Source organism: Mesoplodon bidens, assembly GCF_964165515.1.
Source record: "Mesoplodon bidens genome assembly, chromosome: 11".
Classification (NCBI taxonomy): Eukaryota; Metazoa; Chordata; class Mammalia; order Artiodactyla; family Ziphiidae; genus Mesoplodon; species Mesoplodon bidens.
In genome coordinates, this window is record NC_138167.1 from 60,305,773 (window position 1) to 60,332,932 (window position 27,160).

The 27,160-nt window shown below is 52.9% G+C and overlaps 1 protein-coding gene across 1 annotated transcript in view; it reads right to left on the bottom strand.

The window, feature by feature from the left end:
* Positions 1-27,160, bottom strand: part of TBC1D22A (TBC1 domain family member 22A) — a 334,425-nt gene that overhangs the window by 85,354 nt on the left and 221,911 nt on the right. The gene's annotated exons all lie outside the window — the stretch shown is intronic.

The following is a 27,160-nucleotide window of genomic DNA, read 5'->3' on the forward strand; positions in this document are numbered from 1 at the left end:
CCGAGCCCCAACCCAGGAACACGGGCAGGCCCAGTCCTGCCCTACAGATGGCGGCACTGGTCCGAGAGGCCGGCGGATGCTCGGGGGCATGTGGCGGGGCTCAGCTGACCTTCACCCGTCTGGCCCACAGGCAGGTCCACCAGATACGGGCTGCAGTCCTGAGAGAGGGGATGGCTTCGACCTCGTGCCGGCCCGGGTCCCACGGGCTCCCGGGCCCGGCCTGTGAGGGGGCAGGCGGGCCCATCCCTGGATCCCAGGTTTGGGGCTTCTGTGAGGACAGCAGGGCCCCTGGGGAGAACCAGGCCCGAAGCGCCATCTCCCACCAGCCACAGTCTCTCCCCGTCACGGCGCTCCACGGCTCGAGCCCCCAGCGTTCCCTGCCCAGGCCTCTCTGCTGGGCTCTCAACAACCCGCGGGAAAGGCTTCAGAGCTCACTGGAGCTCCGAGGTCCTGGGACCCTGGAAGTGCCCCTCCAAGGAAGCAGAGACTCTGGGGGTCATGGTGACTGTGCCCCATTTTCCCAACATTCTGCCCTGGGAAGAGCCAGTCGAAGGGCCAGGGGAGGACGGGTGCTGCCTTATAAAACAGGAAAGTATGGCCTAATTATCCAGACTGGGGACTGGGACGTGCCCACCCTGACTTCTGTCCACCAGGACCCACGAGTGTGGACCACAGCCCCGTGTCTGCACATGCCCGGAGTCACTAGCTCCTCCTGTGGTCTTACCCCCTGCTCCCCACCTGCCCGGGGAGGCAACCTTGAAAAGAGTGTACCGCTCCTCCAGTTCTCCCGACGAAAGTTCTAGAAGCGGCAAACAAACAAGCGACAGCCAGGGGATCAGGGAAGCATGAGGCCAGCTCAGAGGGCTGCAGTGTGGGCCGACAGTGACCTCAGGGGTTCCCAGACGTCATCCTCATCTCGGCGGCTGTTAGAACACAGCTTCTGGGGTGCATCTCGACTTTCTGGATCAGAATCTCCCTGGCGGGATCTGAGTTTCTGTGTCTCCAGAAGATTCTTATGTCAGCCACACACCTGTGCTGGGAGCCCTCTCAGGGACAAGTACACAAGGACTCGGCACCCGGGCCCCCAGAGACAGAGAAAGACAGGGCTCCGGCCTCTGACATAGGGTCCGCGTCCCAGGAGGAGCTCCCCACGCAGGGCAGGGCTGGCTCTGTGGTCCGCTCTACAGCTTCTAATCAGCTTATGTTGTGTTAAATACACTTACTTGTTAACTTCACGTCACGACCCAAAACGGTCCCCTGATGCTCCAGCAGAGGATGAAGTGGGAGCAGAGTCACAGCAGAGCCTCCAGGGCGGCAGCCCCGGCAGAAACGAGCCACACGGCTCGTCACCGAGGAGAGCCCTGGGGTCTGCCAGGGGAAGTGTCCTCCCCGTGTCCCCAGCTTGTAAGCTCAGGGGCCACCTAATACCACGAGGGGGTTCCTCTCAAGACGTCGTGAGGGCCCCGTACATGGCCCACAGTTTGAGAGACACCAGCTGGCAGACAAAGAAGGACCAGCTGGGCCAGAACCGCCCTGCTCAGCCCCCGGCCCCCCAGCACTGCGCCCGCTTGGGTGACATTGTGTGCCCGGTGAGGCCCCACCCGGGCACCACCCCGGTCCCTCCCCCCGCGCCAGCCTCCTTCCTCCTGGTTCCACAGCCTCCCCCCGGACCCCGTGTCACACTGCCCGGGCTTCGCTGCTTAGCCGTGCCCGCCCCAGGACGTGAGCTGCTCCACAGCAGGTGTGGTGCCTGAGAACCCTCTGCACCTGCAGCCCTGGGACACACTAGGTGCCCAGTAAGCGTGAGCCAGACGACGGGTGAATGAATGAATGAACGAGGGAATTAGGGAATGAATGAAGTTAGAAAATGGGTAACTGAACATGTGAATAAACCGCCCATTTCTCAGTCATCCCCCTCCTCCTATTTCTCCACGACGAGATACTGCGGAGCTTTCCAGCAATGCAATGGGAGGTCCTGTTCTTTTTAAAGAATTAAGATTTATTTCTAAGCTGAAAACAGCAGCAGCTACAAAGCTGGAAAGTTCCGTGGGGCCCTGAGTGGCCCCCTGTGCCCATTCCCCAAGGGTGGCAGCCCCTGACGAAGCCGGGGCACCGATGCGAGCATGCTGGCCAACGGGAGACGCAAATACCATCAACACCTGAAAACCGGCAGTTCAGAAAATGAATCAATTTACTGAACAAGGATCGTTTACACAGAAACAGGGGAGTGAGCTTCCACGAGTGCAGTCGGCAGCGGGGGCAGAGCGGGCGGAAGGACGGTGACAGCTCCGAGGAGAAAACCGCCTCCTGAATACAGAGCGCCTGAAGGAGGGGGACCCAGCAGGGGCTGCTCCCAGGACAGACCTGGACGATCAGGGGCTCCAGGACCCGCCACTCACTAGCCACTGAAACTCTACGGGACACATGGGCCGAGGACAGAGAGCAGCAGGCGGCAGGCCAGCTGGGCCAGGCGCCTCCTGCCCAGGCCCACGCAGGGCGCCAACGCCACCCCACACCAGGCGCTCGCCGGGTGTTGATAATCGGGGAGGCGGGGTGACTCCGAGTTCACCCTCGTGGATTCAGGTGACTTTTCATGGGTTGTGGAGCCCTGGGTGTCCCTGGACCACGGTGCCCGTGGAGCGGGACCTTGTCTGGACCCAGGGATTGGCACAGAGCCAGGCCCGGCGTGTGGCATGTGCCTGGCACATTCGCGGGTCGAGTGGAGTGATGGCCGGGGCCGGATGCACTCGAAGGTGGGGGCAGGGCGGTGGCATGGAATGAGCTGCCCGCAGCCCCCCAGCCACGTCCCTGTGCCTGCAGTGCCACTGGCCTCCTCGGCTGACACAGAAGGTCACTGTTTACAAGCGGGGAAAACAAGCAACTCTAATAAGTGCCCGGGAGGCACGCGACACCTTTCTAACGTGAACTGGCGAGCAAACTGATTTGCAAAATTAAACACATATTTCCGGAACATCTGTCACTGAAGGAACCTAACCAAACAAGTAAAAATAAACCCCTTCTCTCCTCCGGCAGTCCCACCTGAGGCCCGCCCCACGAGGCTTTGGCGGACGCCACCCCGTCTCAGGCTCGGCCAGAGGAGCCCATCCCAGCCAGAGCGCAAGGACCAACAGCCCACTGGCCAGCTCCCGCCCACGGGACCTGTGCCCACGCGAGAAGCAGGCGAGGTGGCCCATCCGGGGGTGCACGCGGCAGCAGCAGACTCAGGACTGTCCCTCTCCATGTCCTGAAATGACCCCACGATGCTAGATGGGCCCACAGACCCGTCCGGTATCTCTGGGTACCAGCACCCTGGGCACAGCCGGGGCCTCTGCAGAGCAACGGCCACAGCATCAACCCCACGAGGACACGGGCAGAGGCTGCTCATTCATCAGCTCTTTCTGGGAAGGTCTCGGGCATCTCCATGTACCCCACCTCCTGTGACAGTGAAGTTACAGAGGAGACATGGCCGGCGTCCTGCCCTCCATGAGCTCAGCAATGTGCAGGAGAGACAGAAAGAAAATGCCACTTAGAGCCTCCGAGGTGTCTATTTCACCAGAGTTACCAACTCTGAGTGTCCTGAGGGCCTGGGCTTCTCTTCTGCCCGACGCAGGCCTGAGCTCCTGACAGCAGTGAAGCAGGCACCCCCGGGCCCACCTGGTGGGGATGCGAGCCTTGGCCGCCAGGCTCCGACCCATGACCAGGCCACCCCAGCCAACAGGAGCAGCCATCCCAGGACGGCGGGAGGCACTCCTTGGTCATGTGGAGGTGGCCGTTTCTCACTGATGGCCTGGCTTCTCCGGAAGCCACAATGAAGAGTGATGTGGCCACTGCCCCGACACACCTCCTAACACACAGTGAGCTTCTGGAGAGGCCGCCTCCTGCTCTGAACGTGTTGAAAAATGGACGCCTAAACTCCAGTCATTACTTTCCATTTATATACATTGGAGCGCAAATGTATGTGCTGGAAAGATTCTTATAAGCAAGTGTGAGCAGACGCTCTGTCACTGATAGAGCAGTGACTCTGGATTTGAATTTTCCATTTCACTGGAAAGTAGAGGGGACATGGAACGAGTGAGCAGGCAGACGTAATTATTATCATCTTTCAGGCTGAGGAGACGTTCTTCCATCACGGCTCTTCGGAGGCAGAGACGGCCACAAAGGCACAGCAAGTGCCATCGCCCAGCACGTGCCGGACACTTCTCCCCGCACCTGAAACAGCACGTCTGCAGGCTGGAAACTGCTGAAACACCTTGTCTTCTTCATTAAAAACAAGAATAAATTACACAAACAGATTGTGTCCCAAGATTTATGCTAAAAAGGAAAAAAAAAAAAAACATGTATCCCGTTGACTTGGCACGAAGAATAGGCACTGTTTACGCAGGGCCAGGCACTGCTTAGATTTATTTGCCCCAAGAGTGAACCTAACTGCTCACATGTAGATACCTGACAAGGAAAACCGCCCCAAGCCACCCCCAACCCACTTCTGCTGGGCGAGGCCCAAAAAGGCTTTGGTTTGGGGTGGGGGGGTGGAGATTTCAATATTCTAATCAGGTAAAAAGATAAAGAACAAAAACGAGAGCCAGTGACAGTGAATGTCGGCCTCTCTGCAGCCAAGGAGGCCTTGTTCTGGGCTCACCTACCTTCCTCGTTTGCCAGGTCTGATGGACGGTAAGAACAAACAGCTAGAAAAAAGCATCAGCCCCAAACAGGGGCAGGGCTGAGCCGCACGCCCAGGACCCCCGGCTGAGGACCCAGGGCGCAGGGCTGTGCCAAGGGGCAGGAGGAAGGAGCGGGACAGAGGACGACACCCAGGACGCCCGGCCCAGCAGCTCCCGGGGGAGAAGCGTCCAGGGCTCCCTGCTGCAGACAGACCTGCCGTGGCCACCCCCAGAGGCCACCAGGAGGACAGAGGACCCAAGCTGGGAGGGGCCGGGGCGGGCAGACGTGGGGAGTGAAGGAAGCAGCGCAGGACCCAGGACCCGTGACTCCACTCCCCAAGCACACAACACGCTCACGCACTGAGCGGGCCTGTCTTCTTCCTGAGGCAGAGTAGAGCCCGGGTCAGGCTGGAGAACAGCAGAGAGACCTCGGGTTACAGCGTCAGAGAGCTGGGCTCAGATCCCAGGTCAGCTTCCAGAAGGCTGTCCAGGCTCTCAGCGCCTCCAGGCCCTCCCTGGAACGGGGAGAGCCCCAGCTCCCTCACAGCACCCTCTCGGGAAAGTCCCAGGGTAGTGGCTGCCATACGGTGGGCATGTGACACAGATGCCAGGCCAAGAGGAGTGAGGGAGGGCAGCTAAGTCTCTTTCCAGAAGTAAATCCACCAGGGAAGCTCTGAGCAGGCGAACAAGGCCTCCGCTGAACAGGGAGCCTGCTCTCAGCAGCTGAGAGCAGACGCGGCTCCCAAGGCCTTGGGCCACAGGCCCACGTCAGGCTCCACACAGACCCTTCTCAGCCATCACAGCACAGTGAGCAAAGGGGCAAAGGGAGAGGACTCAGGACATGGGGACCCAGACAAACAGTGGGAAGGCAGCCACGCTCTGGGCAGGGGCTCTGTCAGGACCTGAGACCAGCAGATGCATTGCCCCTCCAGCCACAGGGGACACGCGTGTTCTGATGGGGCCACAGGTGACAGCCCCTGGTCCCAGGGTCTCAGGGTTGGGGCTCGCAGAGGCCGGACCTCAGGACACGACAGGAGCTGGGCACTGAGCTCCATCAGGGGGGCCCGTGACTTGGTCCATCATGCCCACGTGAGGAAGCCCCAGTAAAAACTCTGGACGCGCGGGCTCAGTGGGTGAACACGTGAACCGTGGAGGGTGACAGGCCCTGACTCCAGGGCCGAGAGGAAGCGCCGAGTCCCCGGGCCCCTCCCGACCTCACCCCTGCCATCTCTCTTCCCTGGCTGGCTCTCCTGAGCTCTGTGAGCTGCTCCAGTGAGCAATCAGGCCTTGGGGCCCCAGGAACCGCTGCCTTTATCACTGATGGGTCACAAGTGCGGGTGGCCTGGGGACCACGGGCGTGCGGCTGGCGCTTCCCGGAGAACTGAGCCCTTCACGGGGGTCTGACACTCACCCTGGCAGGTAGTAGCAGTACTGTGCTGCGGGGCACCCACTTGGCACTTGGTGTACAAACAGAGGACTTCCTCCAGCATTAAACGACCCTGAGGGTTGAGATCCAGAGAGACATCAGGGCAGGGGCCAAACTGCAGATACGTTCTCCCCAGATCACTCCTCCAAGGCTAGCTCAACACCCAGGCCAGGCCACGGGGTCGCTAGCTTGTTATATAGAAAGAAGAGGGGTGGAGGTGACGGTGGGTCGGACCCTACAGGCTGCTACCCGTTTGTAAAGTGGGCAGTACACCCCCGGGAGGAGGTCACACCAGGCATACCTGGCCTTGGGGACAGGGACACCACCACACTCTCAGGACCCCAGCATAAACATGAGAGTGGGATGGAATGAAGCCTCCCAGCAGGTTGTAAAGAAATAGCGTTTATCTGACACCACACACACCATCTTTCCATCCCTAGAGAGGCATTAAGGTCTATTTTTTCGACAGTAACATTGTCCAAAATATGAGTTCTTCTGGAGCTACACAGAACTGCAGCGACAAGGTATGAAATCATGCTCCCTTCACAGATGTGTTCACGGGCATCTCAACGAACACCCCAAACTGGGGCTGTTTCCACAGAGTGCGGGAGACGGAGCCCACATCGCAGGGCACCAACTGCTCCGCAAGCCACGTGAGGGCTCCCTGCCCCTAGCCCTGGCCACGCCCAGAGGAGAGAGGAAGTGGGTGCGACGCCAGATCCGGTGGATGGATCTCAGCTCCATCCCCCCACGCCCATGCACGGTTCTAGAGGGGACACAGGGCGGGGCTGGTGAGGCGTGCAGATCTCAACGAGCTGCACTGTGGACAGATCTCAGCTCGCCGAGGGCAGGAGGCCAGCCCTGACACCACCCAAGTCTGCAATGCAATCGAAAACGTACAGCTTTCCCAGAAGTCTTCCCTCTCTCCCGGTGCACTTCAAGACTGAGAATATGCCACAAAAAATATGTGTCTGAGTCTGACCTGGATTTGAGACTCCCCATGCCTGGTACTGGCTGGTCCATGCCTCCCCACATTCAAGACTCAGCTCAAGCATCACTGTCCTTTTGAAGGCTTTTCTGACCTCTCTCCACCCTGGAGCTGACCCCCTTCCTCAGTGCCCCTACCTCGACTTCTACAGAGTGCCTGTGACACTTTGGTGGCCTTGAGGTTTGCATGGCTGGGTGCTCTCTGCACACACACAGCCGCTCCTGGCCTGGCCCTCGGGATGAGTGAATGGTGGGGCTCCTGTGTAAACTAAAGACTCAACAGTGGGTGCCATGAAGGCAGCTTCCCCAAACATCCACCTGGGGCTCCTCAGGCGTGAGCTGACCAGCCAGGTGACCACGGTGTGGAGTGGGGGACCTGGGGCATGAACACCGGGCATCTGCCCGCCAGGAGGCCAGCACCCACACCAGAGTCTGGGCTGCCCTGACCAGGCTGGCTGACAGGCCAGCAAGTGCTCAGGGGGCCTCTCCGAAGGCCCCCCCAGGGCTCCCAGTGCTAAGACAGAGGGGGTGCACCAGGGTCTCGGGTCGCCAGCACGCACGTACACACAGACTTAATGAGCCTGCAAAGCCCCGTGCTACCGGGAAGGGCTGGGCTCTTGTGAAGCAGGGAAGGACCGAACCAGGGACACGGGTGTTTGAGACTCTCCTGGCGGCCCTAATTCAACCCTCAGCTGCTCAGCCAGCCCGGGGGCATCCGAAGTGAGGAGGGCTCAGCGGAGGCCCCGGAGGCCAGGCGGGGCCCTGCAGGGGCCTGAGGGGCAGATAAGCAGAGGCTGCTCTCAACCAGGGCACGAGCAGGAGGAAGACAACGGCCTGCGGCTGACCCTGCTCGCCTACAGCCGAGACCCGCAGCATGTTCCAGGGGCCGGGCTGCTCCTGGGAAGGAGCCAGCCCTCCCCGCCCCCATCCTACCTGCTGAGACCCCCCAGCACGGCTGGATTTCCCATCCCAGCCACTCTTCCCAGCCCTGGCTCTCCCGCTGCTGCTGTCAGCAAGCAAACGACGCAGAACAGCCGACACGGGTGATGCCGCGGGAAACCGTGCTCACCCAGAGGGCCTGCACACGTGTGGTCGCAGGCCAGGAGGCCGTTCCCGCTGGAGCGCTTTCCACACCCGGGGACGGTGTGAACACAGCGAGACTAAGGGCGCCAAGAGGGAGCTGCAGGTCTCCTTGCAATCAGGAGGGAGGCATCCAAGTGTAAGAAGGAGGTGGGCCACGGTGTCCACACACCCCTGTAAAGCACCCATTTAACATGGAGCTAAGAGCATGCGTTGTCCTCAGGCTGCTTGGCGCAGATCAAATGAAGACACACCTTCCCCACGCAGCTGACAATGTGAGAATACCCAAAGCGACCCCCTCCAGGCTCCCCAGGTGCCACGTGGGGACCCGCACCCCTCAGCCCTGCGTCCCGTCGCATGGTGTCATTTGCCAGGTACACACAACAGGCAGCTCTGTGACAACAGCTCTCTGTGCCCGTCTCGCCCCAGCCCCTAACCGCCTGCTGGTCTCCGGTGCCCCCCAGGTGCCAGCTGCAGAGGACAGCCGCGGGTCCGCGTTCTCACCGCCTGGCGCCAGCATGTCCCCACGTGCCAGAGAGCCGGCTGCATGAGTGTCCAGCTCAGGGACCTTGGCTGCCACGCACTGGGGAAGACGGGGGGAGCGGGTCTCCTCATCGCTCTCACGGGTTCCAAGGAGAGGTGCTAAGAGACCCCTCAGCAGGGCGCCAACCAGAGACTGGAGCGGTCACACGCACACGTGGACACACGCTTGCACACGCAGGGGCACACTCGGGGCCCTCAGGAGCCCAGGCTGAGGGGTGACAAGCATGGGCTCTGGAGTCAACAGACACTTCATCAGAGTGGACGGAGGGACACTGCATCTGTGTGACCTGAGCAGAATGCTCCTGGCGGCCTCAGTCCCCGTGTGTCAGGTCAGGTCCCGTCAGCCCCGACCTCACCAGCCGGGGGGACGGGTGACGTACCGAGTGCCTGCTGCGGGCAGAGCATCACGGGCTGAGTGCCCAGCACCCCAGCACTCCCACCGCTGCTGGGTGCGGGGCTGTTCCCAGGCATCGCCCGGTGGAGACCACTGGCGCCCCTTGTCCAGGACCCCAGCCTGGACCAGGGCAGCTTAAGAGGCCGTTAGAGGGGCTTCTGACACCTGCGCGCACCTCTCCTCCTTCCCGGCACCCCGCACAGCAACAGGAGGGGGCAAACACTCAAGGGCCAGAGAAAGGCAGAGAGGTAGGCGTGAGAAACAGAGACACACGGACAAGCGGGCTCCCCCGATGGCCTGGCCAGCTTCAGCCTGCGCTGAAGCTTGGCTCCTGCGCGGAGCCAAGAGGGGAGCCCACAGCCCTGGGCCCTGGAGAGAGGCAGGGAGGGGTGTGCTGGGACAGAGCGGGGGGCTTCGAGAAGCAGCTGGACAGCCTGTGCCTGCACCCCGGCCCTCCCCATCCTGCCCACCGCGCAGGACACAGGAGGGCTACCACCACAAACGTGACACCAGGGGTCTCTGTGCAGGGGGACCCAGGCCTGGCAGAGCACGGAGGACTGCACTGTCCCCTGCGCGGTGATGGGGGCGTGACTGCAGGGCGGAGCTGGGTGCTCGGACGGGCCAGGGAAAGCACCCTGAGGGTGGGCCCGCCAGGGACCACAGCCTGAGGCACGGGGGGCCCAGAGGGCCCATCTCAGGTCCCCCTTCACAGAAACAGCATGTGCCTCCTCTGCCTTCTTGAAAGGGCTTATTACTGTGGAAAGGAGTCTGACCCCCGTGCAATAAACTGTCCTCCTTCCACCAAGCCCCGCGTGGAAAAGCCCTGCTGCCGGGGCGGCCTCCCGTCCTGATTTCAGAGGGACACTGGTTCTTTACAGTAAGGGAGATAAAGCCACCCACACTCTCTCTAGCAACTTGTAACCATGAACAAAAATGGCTTCGGGGAATCATTTCAAAACCAGACTTGATGGCCTACATTCAAAACCAAGACAACTTTTTCTTCTTAAGGTCAAGGAGAATCGCTTTATTTGGACGTCTCTACTTACGATTTAATTAACTCGTCTCGGTTTGGCAATAAACCTCGAACATCAATCTCGGGTGGAGGGTCACAAAGATATGATCATTAAGGAGAAAAGCCGCTAATTCACTGCTCGAGAGGCCTCGCGTGCCGGCCTTTCCTTAACCACTGCGTGGTCATCATCGCTTCCCAAAGTAAAAAGGCTCCCACTCGAGCAGCCGAAGTTGAACCGGTAATCCCCACGTGGCCTTCCGCGCCGGCACCTCTGGGTGCTTCCGGGAAGAAGGGCCGGCCAAGTCACAGGTGCAGCATCTCTCACACAAGCACCAAGCCGCCTCCTCGTCCTGCGAGGGGCCGGCCCCGCCCCAGCCCACCTTCACCCGCTTCCTGGGGCCGTAAAGTGGGCTGGGTGGTGGCGGCCCAGCCATCCCGAGGGCCCCGCCTGTGAACGGGGAGTCTTTTACGATCCGGTGCTAAGTGTGGGCCTGGAAGGAAGAACTCCCAGAGCAACTGTTAACCTTCTGTCTGCTCGTACAGGACAGAACGTCCTCAACGGTCAAAGCCAATGACACCTCAGCTCCAGGTCTTAAAAACCCTGCTCTGTCCTGGGGGGCATCTCAGTGCAGTCCCACCTTCCGGCCGCCATCCCCAAGACTCTCCCGGGACCCTGCCAGCCCAGACATGGGAGGAGAGTTGTCCCTTGATCTTAAGAAAATAGATCCCTCTCCACCTGCTCGGGGGGAGCACCTGAAAACAAGCTTAAGCTGGGAGGAAAACACAAAGGGCTGGGAGACAGGGAGGCCTAGAAAGGATGGAGTAGGGAGCCAGAGAGGGTCAAGCAGGGTCCCAGGTGACAGGGCCCAGCCCACCTCTCCCCACACACCACTCAGGCTCTGGAGGCGGCTACAGGCCTGACCCCAGGTCCTAGGATGACGGTGGGGAGGCCCCTGGGACTGGGTTCCTGCAGCAAAGGCTGGCAGGGGCAGGGACGGAGGGCGGAGGGTGGGGCCGTCCAGCATGGCTACAGGGGTGCTGAGCCCTGGGACCCCTGAGCCACTGGCTCTTCACGTCGGGCCGGTACAGGCCCTCCTGCACAGTGGAGCCGAGTCCTTCCAAGCTCTCTGGCAGGCATCGTCCCTTCCCCCGATGACGTGACACCCCTGGGGGGTGGTGGGAAATGTCTGTGAAGATGGTCACTTGGGATCAAGGCTCTTGCACAGAGAAAGCACTGTCTCTACAGCAGCACAGAGGTCAGTTAGCGGGAGAAGCCAGCAAGTCCGAGAGGCCCTTGGGTCCCAGTGAGGAAGGCCCAGCTCGGCCAGCGGTGGGGTTGGCGGGGGAGGGTGGGAGTGGGGACTCACTTTGAGGCCGGACAGTCTCAGGCGGCCACGAGGGGGTCGGCTCTCAGCAACTCAGCCAGGAATTGCTCGTCTGTCCTGCATATGCAGCATTTTCTGTCCCTTTTACAAATGATGTAGCCGCAGCCGGGGCTACACTGGCACGTATTACGAGCTTTCCCAGGCATCCGACCGCCCATCCTATGGACTGAAGGGCAGGAGGAGGGGGACCTGAGAGTCTCGGGCAAAACAAAAGCCTCAAGGAAACCCATGTGGTGCAACAAACATCTAGAGACTAGAATAACCAACAGGGAAACCGCTTTAACACCCACCCAAACCTGCACTTTGTACACAGGGAGCTTCATCTTCAAACTCTACGGAAGCAACTCGAAGCCACGGACGCTGAGGGCGCCCCCCTGTGCAGGAAGCACAGCAAACACCTGACTGTTAACCCACCAACAGGCATGGAGCACACCCTGCACACACGGGGCGCCGTGCTGGGTGCCGGGACGTGGGGGACGGAGATGTGGGCACCCGCTCAAAGCCAAGGGGAAGGGACCGCCGCTCTTTATTCAAAGAAGACAACTTCGATTTTCTGGCCTCCTCCCTCCTCACAGGGCGGCACAGCGGATGGGGCAGCAGAAGGCGTGAGATGCCGCCAGGAGTCCCCAGAGGGGCGGAGCGTGGGGGGGTCTGGTGGTAGGCACGGCCACGGTGCTGCCACAGGCTGCTGCTCCCCAAGGAAATCTGGGGCGCAGGTGGGGACGAGCATGACTCAGAGCCCGAGGATACCACCAGGTCCCCCGCACGGTTGGGAGACTGCTCAGTGGGTTCTCCCATGTTCAGTACCAAGGCAGGATGGGCAGAGCTGGAGGCCGCATGGAGATCATCCGGCCTGAGGGGAAACTGAGGCCAGAGAAGGGGCAGGGCTCTCAAAATGGGGACGCATGCACCACTTCACAGGGGCACTGCGAAAACCAGCACAGCGATGCAGAGAGAGAGCTGAGAACAGTGCCTTGTACGCTGTAGGCACCTAATGGATGCCAGCTGCCGTTATTATTATCAGCAGCAGCAGCAGCCAAGTTCAGAGTCGGTGATGGAGGCTGAACTAGAACCCAGGGGTTTATTCATAATACGTTATTTTTTAGATTACAGGAAACTTCCTCTCCTTCTTTGATTTTTTTGGCCTGAGTAATAGATCCCTCTTCCCCAAAACGCAACCAAACAGCCATGTGGGTTTTCAGCTGAAGGCACATTAAATCAACCAGACACGCCCTGGGAGAGTGAGAACCCACGGGCCACCTGCTGTCCAAAGGTCTCAGGCAGGCACAGCACGGAGCCACCGGAATAAGGACGCTGGCCGTGGGGGGAAAGCCCTGGCCCGAGACAGGGAGACGGGCTGGTGAGGGACACACAGAGGAGTCGCCGCACCCACGTGACTTCCCGTGCCTAACAGCACTGCCGTCACGCGTGTGCTCTGCCTGTCACCAGGGCCCCGCGCCTCAAAGGAAACATCGCCATCCTTCCCGGCTCCCATCAGTCACTCCGGGGCCTAATGAAGACGCAAGCGGGGGAGGGGAGCTTGTTATTTCTCACTGTCACGCGCTGAATATTCCACGGGCCAGGGCCGCTCCGCTGATTTATCCTCTCCTCTCCCACGGCTTACACTGTAGCGGTAATAAAAATATTTTCACTTGGATGGTAATAAAGCTGAATCTAGTTTACTAGCTGTAACTGAATTCTATCTTGAAAGAATAAGTCAATTTTAACCTTACAGTGTAGTCGAGACAGCTTTCAGAGAAATTTCATTAAAATCGCATTTAACCTAAATTTAAAAACACAGGGAAGGGAAAATGTATATGCAGATTAAGCCTTTAACACACCGAGATGAAACTACTTTCCAGGAGTGCATTCGGGCATTTTTTCCCCAAAGGGTGAGAGTGTAAATTTTAATAATAATGACAGCCGGCACTCCCCCTGGCCCCCCTGGGTTGGGTCAGTATCGGCCACGCTAACGGGCATCCGGGGGTGGACAGAGGCGCCCGCCCAGGGTGCAGAGGCCGTGGACTAACCCCACCAAAGGAGTGCTAACCCACCCACCGCTACCCGCCTGCTACTCAGTTGATAAAGATAATGGTGAGATAACACAGGTACAAAGTTGGCTGGGCTCGCACCGTCCTAAGCATCTTCCCTGTGCTGACTCTCACACTCCCGGGAAAACCACGGCCACCACGGGGCCATCACTCGCCACTCACACCCACCGCTGGGGCGACAGAACCAGAATCTGAACGCACGCCGGCCTCCGGAGTCTTGCCCTGTGCTGAGTGGTGGTTCAGGACACGCCAGAAACGTTCAAGTACGGTTTCCAAGGAGCCCAAAGCAGGGCCCACCTTCTTTCCTCAGCTTCTTAACCAGCCTCTTGTGTCTGCTCATGCATCAGCAGCCCCTGTCACCAGGGGACCGGAACTCTGGCATCTAATTTCCTTCTAACCCCCTAATGGGAGGTCAACCTGTCCCTCAAGTTCCCACCAACTTACATGCCCCCAGCTTGTCACTGCTCTTTAGCAGCCAGGATGACCCCCCCGCCAAAGGAAGGGTTTCCATGGCCTCACAGGAAGGACGGGAAACACAGGAGCATAGGGCCAGGGGGCGGGCAGGCTGCCATCTACATACAGGCCCGCAGACCGCACACCTGCCCCCACCCCACCCAGTGCACCACAGACACCCTGTGGAGCGATGGACACATGCTCTGGGCCCCCAGCAGCCCTGTCACAGTGGACTGGCCGTGGAGAATTTGGGGGTGGCCCAAAACCATGAAGGACATCACAGAGGAAAACTACAGGGCCCCAGGGGCTTGGTGCCACCCTAGGTCAGGGTGACAGTGACATCTTCCTGGGACTGTCAATGGCACCTCCCGGGCTATGGCCTAAAGAAGGGCGTCCCGTAGACCCTCCATAGCAGCAGGCCCACCGGGTGGGCGAGCCCGGGGCCACTGAGCCTCTCCAGGCTGCGTCAGCGTGTCCTGCTCCTGTGGCCTGTCTCCTCCTCCGCTGTGGGCTCCCTGAAGGCCAAAGTCGCATCTGTCACTTACCTCGCCTGCCTCCCCTCCCTCCACCCGTCAAACCGCGCCCCAACCTGGGGCGCTGCCCTGCTCTGCCACACACAGCAAATGAGAAAGGGTCTAACTGCCTGCGGGGGTGGCCGAGGTGGCAGCGTTCCAGGCAAAGGAAACAACAGGAACAGGGATCCCAGCACGGCTGAGGTCACATGTCGTGCTTAAGGAAAAATAAACAGCCCTAGGCTTCAGCACGGCCTAGAGCTGGCTGGAGGATGAAGGGGTGTGGGATCAAACTGCGAAGGGCCTTGGGGGCCACTGCACCGCGAGTCCCGAGGTCCACCTGCCGTTACATCAGCAGCAGCGTGAAGGGTGGACCAGAGAGAAGGAAGATGTGGATCTTGTTAGGAGGCAGAAGGTAGGGGCCTCCTACAAGCCCGCCTGCACTCATGGACGGGGATCAACCAGGTGAGTGTCCCGGGAGGCACGGGCAGCCCAGCGCGGCTGTGCGCGAGGACTTGAGTGACACACACACATCTCCGAAGGTCATCATCCACAGCGCAAAAAAATCCAACCATCCCCAGGGCGACTGTGAATACATTCACCAGACGGTTGAGGGGCCCTAAGCCAGCCTTTCAGAAAATAATGATTAATAAGTCAGAAACTGATCCAACCAAATGAAAAGGAGTAACTTCACTTAAAAAAATCACTTGGTGACCAGCCTCATTACAATGTCTGCACTGAGGAAAGTCAAATGAGCTCAGCTGGTGTACAGGTCAATCCAAGCCTTTGGCATAAACAAGAAGCCCTCCCGGGAGACAGGCTGCCCCTCTGTGGACATGTCGGGTGGCCGGAATGTGTAACGAGGTCAGTCTGCCCCTCGGCAGAATGGGAAAGTAACTAACCTCAAGCGCTGCAGCCACGCCCAGAAAATGAACCACATCTAAAGTGGGCATGTATGAGTGCAGAGGGGTGTGTGCACATTGGTGCATGCGCGTGTTGGTGTGTACGTGTGTGTCAGTGTGAGTGTGCATGCATGTATGTGTGTATTGGTGTGGGGGAGTGTGTATACTGGTATGTGTGTGTGCATATGCGTGTAAAGGTGTGTGTCTACTGGCGTGTGTGTGCACATGTGTATACTTTAATTTCAAATGACCCATCATGTGCGAGATGTATTTTCACTGCCACCTGTAACCTCTAGGAGAAGACGGCAGCCTCAAGCTCAGGACTAAGCTTAAATTCCAGCTTGACACAACTTTGAACTCTCCCTTTGCGGAGTTGCCAGATAAAATACAGGAGGCTCAGTGAACTCTGGATTTCAGTATGTACCCAATATTGCATCCAACGAACAAAAAATGGTTCATTACTGATCTGAAATTCAAATTTAACTGAGTGTTCCATATATTTATTTCCTAAATCAGACACCGCTAAGATTAGGTAGGAAGGATTTGTCCCCATTTTTCCTACAGGAAAGGGAAAGCAGAGCTTGGATAAGCCTGAGAATGCGCATTTCTGTTGGTGGTTCTGGCCTCCCCAAGCAGCCCTAGGACAGTTTAGAGTGTGGAGAGAACTCCCTCTGGGCTATGCTCACTGGCCACCCGGCCCAGACTGGCTGACTAATGACCAGGTCTCTCCACCTCTCCCTGATGGCCCCACCGGGGCCTCAGCTTTACGGTCCCTCCACAGCTAAGGACAGAGCCCAGCAGACCTTGGCCTGCAAAGGAGTCACAGGCCTTTAGGGGGTGGGCGTGCCTGTCTCCTCCCACTTCCCCTCCACTGGGTCTGCCCCACCAGGAACTATCCACCAAAGTCCCTTTCTGTACCTGTTTCCTTCCCCACGGGAAAACTCACTAGTCTGTGAAGCAATTCTTTAAGATCTGATTTTAAGTGTTCTGAAAAAAACCAAGCATAGACATAACCAGATTTACATGTCTACTGAGGCTGAGTATCTTCAAATGTTCCTTTTTAAAACTGAAATAGGGGAGGCGGAGTCAAGATGGCGGTGTGGGACGACACGAAGTTAGCATCTCCCCACAACTAGGGCACCTGGTGGGAGACTCTGGTGCACAAGGAGATGGGAGGAACCCGCAAGTGAACCAGTAGGACGTAGGGGGACTAAGGGGGGAGGAGAAGCAGAGGCCAGAGAGGATCGGCACCCCTGAGGCAGGAAAGATCAGGAGAGGCAGGCGGGAGGGACTCTCCAGGAAAAGCGGGAGAGGACCAGAGGGCGATCGCCTGGCCCACTCAGGCTGGGGAGCCTACTGAGCTCCCAGGCCGGTAACCCCCTCCAAAGCCCCATCCAGGCCACGTGGGTCCTGGGGGCATAGGAGGGAGGCCGGGGAGATCAGAAGAGGCAGGCGGGAGGGGCCATCCAGGAGGAGGGGGAGAGGAGAGGAGGGTGATTGCCCCTCCCACTCGAGCTCAGGAAGCCTGCTGGGCTCCCTGGTGAGGTCCCTGCCCCATGAGACCATGGGTGGGGGGCACACCTGGGCCCCTTCTGTTCCTTGAGCCTAAGCCCACCCCCCCCACAGAGTCCCTTTTCCAGCCCTGTGGGTCCTGAGCACTGGTCCCGTCCACCGCCCAAACCTCGCCCTTGCTTAGGCCTTGCCCTTGCTTAGGCCCCACCCTCCACAGCCAAGGCCTTTCCCCACCACCACCACCTTTTTCTTCTTTTCCCTTCTCCTCTTTTTTACTATCATGGCACTGATGTACCTTCCAGTTGTTGATTCATCTATATTTTTACTTTTATATTCTTCCTAACATATCTGTTAATTTCCTAGTCTAATTTTATTTTTTATTTTGTTCTTTTCTTCTTTTTTGACACCCCAGGCGGCTTGCAGGATCTTGGTTCATGAGCCCAGGGTTGGGCCGAAGCTCCTGTGGTGGGAGCTCCAAGTCCAAACCACTGGACTAACAGAGAACCTCAGATCCCAGGGAATATTCATCGGAGTGAGGTCTCATGGAGTTCCTCATCTCACTACCAAGACCCAGGTCTACCAAATAGCCTGCAAACCCCAGTGTTGGAAGCCTCAGGCCAAACAACCAGTAAGACAGGAACAACAATCCCACTCATATAAAAATAAATAAATAAAACAGCAAAAAAATGTGTCACAGATGAAGGAGCAAGGTGAAAACATGCAAGACGAAATAAATGAAGAGGAAACAGGCAATCTACCTGAAAAAGAATTCAGAGTAATGATAGTAAAGATGATCCAGAATCTCAGAAATAGAATGGAGGCACGGATTGAGAAAATACAAGAAATATTTAACAAAGACCTAGAAGAACTAAAGAACAAACAAACACAATAACTGAAATGAAAAATACACTAGAAGGAATCAATAACAGAATAACTGAGGCAGAAGAACGAACAGGTGAGCTGGAAGACAGAATGGTGGGAATAACTGCCGAGAAGCAGAATAAAGAAAAAAGAATTAAATGAACTGAAGACAATCTCAGAGACCTCTGGGACAACACTAAGCGCACCAACATTCGAATTATAGGGGTCCCAGAAGAAGAAAAGAAAAAGAAAGGGTCTGAGAACATATTTGAAGAGATTATAGTTGAAAACTTCCCTAACATGGGAAAGGAAATAGTCACTCAAGTCCAGGAAGCACAGAGAGTCCCATACAGGATAAACCCTAGGAAAAACACACCAAGACACATATTAATCAAACTAACAAAAATTAAATTCAAAGAAAAAAATATTAAAAGCAGCAAGAGAAAAACAAAAAATAACATTCAAAGGAATGCCCATAAGGTTAGCAGCTGATTTCTCAGCAGAAACTCTGCAGGCCAGAAGGGAGGGACAGGATATACTTAAAGTGATGAGAGAGAAAAACCTACAACCAAGATTACTCTACCCAGCAAGGATCTCATTCAGATTCGATGGAGAAATCAAAAGCTTTTCAGACAAGCAAAAGCTTAGAGAATTCAGCACCGCCAAACCAGCTTTACAACAAATGTTAAAGAAATTTCTCTAAGCGGGAAACACAAGAGAAGAAAAAGACCCACAAAACAAACCCAAAACAATTTTAAAAAATGGTAATAGTAACATACATATCGATAATAATCTTGAATGTAAATAGATTAAATGCCCCAACCGAAAGACACAGACTGGCTGAATGGATACAAAAACAAGACCCATATATATGCTGCCTACAGGAGACCCACTTCAGACCTAGGGACACATACAGACTGAAAGTGAAGGGATGGAAAAAGATATTCCATGCAAATATAAATCAAAAGAAAGCTGGAGTGGCAATACTCGTATCAGATAAAATAGACTTTAAAATAAAGACTGTTATAAGAGATAAGGAGGGACACTACATAATGATCAAAGGATCAATCCAAGAAGAAGATATAACAATTATAAATGTTTATGCACCCAACATAGGAGCACCTCAATACATAAGGCAAATACTAACGACCATGAAAGGAGAAATAGACAGTAACACAATAATAGTGGGGGACTTTAACACCCCACTTACAACAACGGACAGATAATCCAAACAGAAAATAAATAAGGAAACACAAGCTTTAAATGACACAATAGACCAGATAGATCTAATTGATATTTACAGAATATCCCACCCAAAAGTGGCAGAATACACTTTCTTCTTAAGTGCACATGGAACATTCTCCAGGACAGATCAAATCTTGGGTCACAAATCAAGCCTCAGAAAATTTAAGAAAATTGAAAGTCATATCAAGCATCTTTTCTGACCACAACACTAGGAGATTGGAAATCAATTACAAGAAAAAACTGTAAAAAACACAAATAGGGCTTCCCTGGTGCCGCAGTGGTTGAGAGTCTGCCTGCCGATGCAGGGGACATGGGTTCGTGCCCCTGTACGGGAAGGTCCCACATGCCGCAGAGCAGCTAGGCCCGTGAGCCATGGCCACTGAGCCTGCGTGTCTGGAGCCTGTGCTCCGCAACGGGAGAGGCCACAACAGTGAGAGGCCCGTGTACAGCAAAAAAAAAACAAAAACAAAAACAAAAAAACACGAATACATGGAGGCTAAACAGTATGCTACTAAATAACCAAGAGATCACTGGAGAAATCAAAGAAGAAGTAAAAAAGTACACAGAAACAAATGACAATGAAAACACGATGATCCAAAACATAATGGGACGCAGCAAAAGCAGTTCTAAGAGGCAAGTTTATAGTAATACAATCTCACCTCAAGAAACAAGAAAAATCTCAATTAAACAATCTAACCCTACACTTAAAACAACTAGAGAAAGAAGAACAAAGAAAACCCCAAGTCAGTAGAAGGAAAGAAATCATAAAGATCAGAGCAGAAATAAATGAAATAGAAACAAAGAAAACAATAGCAAAGATCAATAAAACTGAAAGCTGGTTCTTTGAGAAGATAAACAAAATTTATAAACCCTTAGCCAGACTCATCAAGAAAAAAAGGGAGAGGATGCAAATCAATAATATTACAAGTGAAAAAGGAGAAATCACAACTGATACTGCAGAAATACAAAGGATTATAAGAGACTACTGCAAACAACTATATGCCAATAAAATGGACAACCACGAAGAAATGGACAAATTATTGGAAAGGTACAACTTTCCAAGACTGAGCCAGGAAGAATTAGAAAATATAAACAGACCCATCACAAGTAATGAAATTGAAACCGTAATTAAAAATCTTCCAACAAACAAAAGTCCAGGACAGATGGCTTCACAGGTGAATTCTATCAAGCATTTAGAGAAGAGCTAACACCGATCCTTCTCAAACTCTTCCCAAAAATTGAAGAGGAAGGAACACTCCCAAATTCAATCTACAAAGCCACCATCACCCTGATACCAAAACCAGAAAAAGGTATCACAAAAAAAGAAAATTATAGACCAATGTCACTGATGAACATAGATGCAAAAATCCTGAATAAAATACTAGCAAACAGAATCCAACAGCACATTAAAAGGATCATACACCATGATCAAGTGGGATTTATCCCAGGGATGCAAGGATTCTTCAATATATGCAAATCAATCAATGTGATACACCACATTAACAAATTAAGCAATAAAAATCATATGATCATCTCAATAGATGCAGAAAATGCTTTTGACAAAATTCAACACTCATTTATGATAAAACTCTCCAGAAAATGGGCACAGAGGGAACCTACCTCAACATAAGAAAGACCATATATGACAAACCCACAGCAAGCATCATACTCAATGGTGAAAAACTGAAAGCATATCCTCTAAGATCAGGAACAAGACAAGGATGTCCACTCTCGTCACTATTAGTCAACATAGTTTTGGAAGTCCTAGCCATAGCAATCAGAGAAGAAAAAGAAATAAAAGGAATACAAATTGGAAAAGAGGAAGTAAAACTGTCACTGTTTGCCAATGACATGATACTATATATAGAAAATCCTAAAGATGCCACCAGAAAACTATTAGAACTAATCAATGAATTTGGTAAGGTTGCATGATACAAAATTAATGCACACAAATCTCTGGCATTCCTGTACACCAACAATGAGAAATCAGAAAGAGAAATTAAGGAAACACTCCCATTTACCACTGCAACAAAAAGAATAAAATACTTTGGAATAAACCTGCCTAAGGAGGAGAAAAACTTGTACTCAGAAAACTATAAAACACTGATGAAAGAAATCAAAGAGGACACAAACAGATGGAGAAATAGACCATATTCTTGGATTAGAAGAATCAATACTGTGAAAATGACTATACTGCCCAAAGCAATCTACAGGTTCAATGCAATCCCTATCAAACTACCAATGGTATTCTTCACAGAATTAGAACAAAAAATTTTACAATTCATGTGGAAACACAAAAGACCCTGAATAGCCAAAGCAATCTTGAGAAAGAAAAGTGGAACTGGAAGAATCAGGCTCCCTGACTTCAAACTATACCACAAAGCTACAGTAATCAAGACAGTATGGTACTGGCACAAAAACAGAAATATAGATTAATGGTACAGGATAGAATGCCCAGAGATAAACCCATGCACATATGGGCACCTAATTTACAACAAAGGAAGCAAGAACATACAATGGAGAAAAGACAGCCTCTTCAATAAGCGGTGCTGGGAAATCTAGACAGCTACATGTAAAAGAATGAAATTAGAACACTGCCTAACACCATACACAAAAATAAACTCCAAACGGATTAAAGACTTAAATGTAAGACTAAACACTATAAAAGTCTTAGAGGAAAACATAGGAAAAACGCCCTTTGACATAAACCACAGCAAGCTCTTTTTTGACACACCTCCTAGAGTAACGGAAATAAAACCAAAAATAAACAAATGGGACTTAATTAAACTTAAAAGCTTTTGCACAGCAAAGGAAACCATAAACAAGACGGAAAGACAACCCTCAGAATGGGAGAAAATATTTGCAAATGAAACAGCAAAGGGTTAATCTCCAAAATATACAAACAGCTCATGGAGATCAATATCAAAAAAAAAAATCCAGTTAAAAAATGGGTGGAAGACCTAAATAGACATTTCACCAAGGAAGACATACAGATGGCCAAGAGGAACATGAAAAGATGTTCAACATCACTAATTATTAGAGAAATGCAAATCAAAACTACAATGAGGTATCACCTCACGCCAGTCAAAATGGCCATTATCAAAAAATCTAGAAACAATAAATGCTGGAAAGGGTGTGGTGAAAAGGGAACCCTCCTGCACTGTTGGTGGGAATGTAAATTGATACAGCCACTATGGAAAACAGTATGGAGGTTCCTTGAAAAATGAAAAATAGAACTACCACATGACACAGCAATCCCACTACTGGGCATATACTCTGAGAAAACCATAATTCAAAGAGTCATGTACCATAATGTTCACTGCAGTACTATTTACAATAGCCAGGACATGGAAGCAACCTAAGTGTCTATCGACAGATGTACGGATAAAGAAGATGTGGCACATATATACAATGGAATATTACTCAGCCACAAAAAGAAACGAAATTGAGGTATTTGTAGTGAGGTGGATGGGCCTAGAGTCTGTCATACAGAGTCAGAAAGAGAAAAACAAATACCGTATGCTAACACATATATATGGAATCTAAAAAAAAAAAAATTGGTACTGATGAACCTAGTTGCAGGGCAGGAATAAAGAGGTAGACATAGAAAATGGACTTGAGGACATGGGCTGGGAGGGCAAAGTTGGGGCAAAGTGAGAGTAGCATTGACATATATATGCTACCGAATGTAAAACAGTTGGCTGGTGGGAAGCAGCAGCATAGCACAGGGAGATTGGCTTGGTGCTTTGCAATGACCTAGAGGGGTGGGATAGGGAGGCTGGGAGGGAGGCTCAAGAGGGAGGGGATATGGGGACATGTATATGCATACGGCTGATTCGCTTTGTTGTATAACATCAGCTAACACAGTACTGTGAAGCAATTATACTCCAATAAAGATCTATTAAAAAAAAACTGAAATAGGCTCTCACGGTGTTTTCAATCAAAAGATAGCAAAAATATTCCATTTACATTATCTTATTTCACAAAAGGTGCATGAGCATAGAATCCAAGGTGAGGCTGCCCCACAGGGGGCCCAGCCACCGGATTCAGTCACAGGGGCTCTGACCGCAGCCTCTCGAAGAGCCCAAGGGCTGACCCTGGGGGCAACTAGGGATCATGCAACCTCAAAGATTGACATCAGACGTAACAGACATAAGGACAATAGAGGTACAAGGTGTGTCACTCGGATACACGGCAAAAATGTGAAATTTCACTTTCAAATATGTGTAAACATTCCAGGTGTAATCTGGAGTGGAAATCTCCTCCAGTACTTTGTATGTTGAAATTCTATCAGCCCGTGGTGTGTTAACGTATATTTATTATTGAAGCAGTAAATTACTCAATGATTGGTGTGAACTGTTAATCTTATGTACAAAAATTGTTTCATAAGTAGGGAACAGACTGATGTGAACAGAAATGCTGAGAGCACCCACTCTTACCTCTGAACTTCTCTCTATGCCTCACCCATTACTCTGTCCCCAGGCTCGGGGCCAGGCTCGCCCGGCCCAGGCAGGAGGGCCCTTTCCTTTCCTCCTGACTTTTGTTGCAGCACGTGACTCGGTTTGGCCAATGAAATGCAGCCGAGCCCCAGGGACCACTTTCTTTTGGAAGCGCAAAGAGCCTGTGAACAATCCCCAAAGATTTTCCCTCCATCACAGGAACTGGGCCAGCCAACTCCTGAAGGCGGCTGCTCCATCAGCCTGAGTCCCCAGGTGAGGACAACACAGACCAGAGCCCTGGGCAGAGCCACAAAGGATGTGCCATGTGGGTGAGAAGCAAACGTGTGTTGCTTGAGCTGCTGAGGTTTACAGGCTGTCTGTTGGGGCTTAGGGTTAGGGTTAGGGTTAGGTCTGTTTGGGCAGCAACAGTGGTACCTGGCTTCCGCCCAGTGGGGACTTTTACCCTCATCACCCAGAGTTTGGCCCACATGCACCTTCGATGCACTCCTGGTACGAGGCCGTGTGCTCGGACACTACACGAGAGGGTTCAGATCTAACCCACCCCGAAGCAGCAGAGGACACAGCGTGTGCACTCAGACAAGGAGTGGGGGCGGCCCACAGAGGAGAGGGAACTGGTGCTGATGGGAGAGGGAAGGGAAAGCGGGGAGGCAGCATTAACACAGAGGGAGTCAGGGGCACCGTGGGAGGCTGGCCCCTGCCCGGGACAGGGACGTGGGAAACAGGTCAGAGTGAAACGGCACAGCACCCAGTGCAAAACCCATCCACGGATGTCAGCATCCTGCGGCGCATGGCAGGCAGACCTGCTCGCCCAGGGCGCACGCGCACCCCTCTGCTCACGGGTCCCCTCCAGGGTCTGCAGGCACAGGGAACAAGCACCGCAGCTCCCACACGCCCACCACTGCTCCAGCGTGTGTGAGCAGAACCCGAGGACGTGGTGAAGACCCTAGTGTTTGCGGGCTGCAGCCAGTAAGACCAACCAACCAGTCCTTGTTTATTGGAGGCCCTGAGGCTTGGACACAAACGACCACACGATGGTGGGTGGTCTCACGGAAGCACTGATGCTGACTGGCGTTTCTCTGAACGACAGCTCTGTGCACAGCCTTTCCCAGAAAAAGTCTGAGCATCGAGCAAGGCGGCCCCAGAAGAACAGAGGACCGGGAACCACATATAACACCAGAGGCTCAAGTTATTTCTCCCCAAGAGAGAAGAAGAAACTACATATGATAAGAGAGTAAGAAATCAATGTTTTTTAAAAAAGGTCTGAGGCTGCTTTTTGGACGAATGAGAGCTACATGAATACTGACTCCAGGCTACCCCCTTCCTCAAGGCCACACGCTGGCCTTTGTCAGATAAACTCTGTCTCACCCGATTACCAACAGCTGCTGCCCCTGGTCTCCCAGACTCAGTCCTTCCATTTGCCCACCCGCAGCCAGACTGCCCCAAAGAAACACCACATGTCCCTCCGCTGGGCTACGAGGTGGCCTGCTGGAGGCTAACCGGCCTGTGGCAGTAACACATTTGCACGAGAAGCGGCTTGCTCTGTTCCAGGGCCAAAATAAAGCGCAGTCTGGCAGAAATAAGAAATCCCTAGGCCAGCCCTCACCCAAAAAATGTGACCTAAGAATTCACCTTGCAGAGGCAGGTAACTGTTAGAAATGGGCTCTGCTAAGGTCGTAGCAGACACTCGTCCAGAACTCCCAAATCCTTTCCAATTTCCCAAGAGCCAGGGCTTTGATCTCCCAGACCTCAGACCCAGTCTCAGTATTTTCCCATTCTCGGTGGGATTTCGTCTTCCTGTGGTGATTTCATCTGGTTCTACTCCTAAGCTTCCCATATACCCACTCTTTTTCCCAATGACCACCTGACTCTCCCAAGGCTGGATGGGGTGCTGACCTGCCGATTTCCAAGGGCTCTGAAGTTCACAGTAATTGTGGTCCCTGCTTGTACTGCAAGGGTAGGTGTGTGTGCTTCGTCTGCTTTCCTTCTTGATTACGCAGCTTCTTGGAGGCAGTGAGAAACAATTCAGATTTAGGTGGCCTCTTGGACTTTCAAATTCATTCTTGAAGGGTATTTCTGCTGGATGTCGACACTACGGTGACAGTTATCATTCTTCCTGCACACTGAACATATCTTCTTGTCCTTTTGTTGAGAAGACAGTTCTCAGACAGCCATTCTTAGAAAATAATCTCTTACTCTCGCTGCCTTAAGAACTAGTCTTCAACTGAATTTTACTATGATGTGTTTACATACAGTTTTCTCTTTATTCTCCTGAAGATTCAATGGGCTCTTCAATCTGTGAATTGGTTTATTTCAGTACTTTTGGAAGACAATGAATCATTATCTCTTCAGATTCTAATTCACTCTCCCTCCTCTCCTTCTATGACTCCAAATAAGTACATATGAAGAAGCTCTCTAACCATACCTTCTATATCTCTTACTTTCTATATTCTGCATATTCTTATCTCTCCGTGTTTTGTTTTGGCTATTTTCTTCCAACCCATCTTCCAGTTCACTAACTTTCTCTATAGCTATGTCTAATTTGTTAAATCTGCCCACTGACTTTTTAATTTGGTTATTGTATTTTTCAAATCTTTTATGTAAAATCATGTAGTTTCCCACTACCATGGCAAACATTCTCAAGATTCTCTTTTTTATATTTCTTCATACATAGTAAGGAGAATAGTTTCATGATCTATGCGTAAGAATTACAGAAACTTAACATCTTGTGGGCCTGTTTCTGTTGTTTCTGTTTGTTCTCACTTAAGAAGTCTTGAATGTGTGTGTATCTTTGACTACGTGTAGATCATTTTATGTGGAAAAAAAAAAAAAGCAGAAACAATTTGAGGAACAACTTTCTGGTAACTTCCTCCAGAAAAGATTTTTTTTTTTGCTTCTCCCAAGCACTCTACTCCAGTAGAGAAGTGCCGTAATCAAGGTTCAAACAACCCTGGTCCTCTCAGGTGATGTAAACCTGGCCTGCAAGACTGCACAAGGGCAGTTTCACTTCAGTTCCACCCTGACAGTTGGTCTTCTGGGTCTCAGAAAGTACCTGGGCATTTTCTGCACTCCTATCCTCAGGTAGGCTACGGTTTGATCCTTTCCCTCCATGAAGCTGTCAAAACTACAAACCACGTTGGGATTCTTTCTTCTGGATTAGCACGAACCCTCAGAACAACAGTGGCCTTCAGGGCCGGGCTCATCTCTCTGGTTCCAGCATTCTTCCAGAATCTGGCCAGGAAGTTCTTGTCTCCCTATTAGCAGTTCAATGCTTTTATGAAATTTGTTTTCTTTTTACCTTCTTTCTTTTTTTCTCTCTTTCATTCTTCCTCACCACCCCCCATTGGTTTGTTTGTTTGCTGGCTTTAAAAAACAATCTTATCCATTTTTAGGTCTTTTCAGTGAGAAATCTGGTTGGAATTACCTAGCCCACCACCACTGGCAGTGGAAGGTCCTCCTACTCTCACCTTTGACATGGCCAATTCAGTGGCTCAAGGCTCCATCTCTCATTGTGTGGGAAGTTCTGAAAGCTCTGCCCCAAAGATTACAGACTCCCCTGGGGCTTCTCACTAGCCAGCTTACCTCTCTCAAGACAATTACCACCCACCGGGCAGTCTCTCAGGCTGTTGCCCATCACCTTCCTGCTCGGCCTCCATTACAGACACGACCCTCTGTCTTCAGT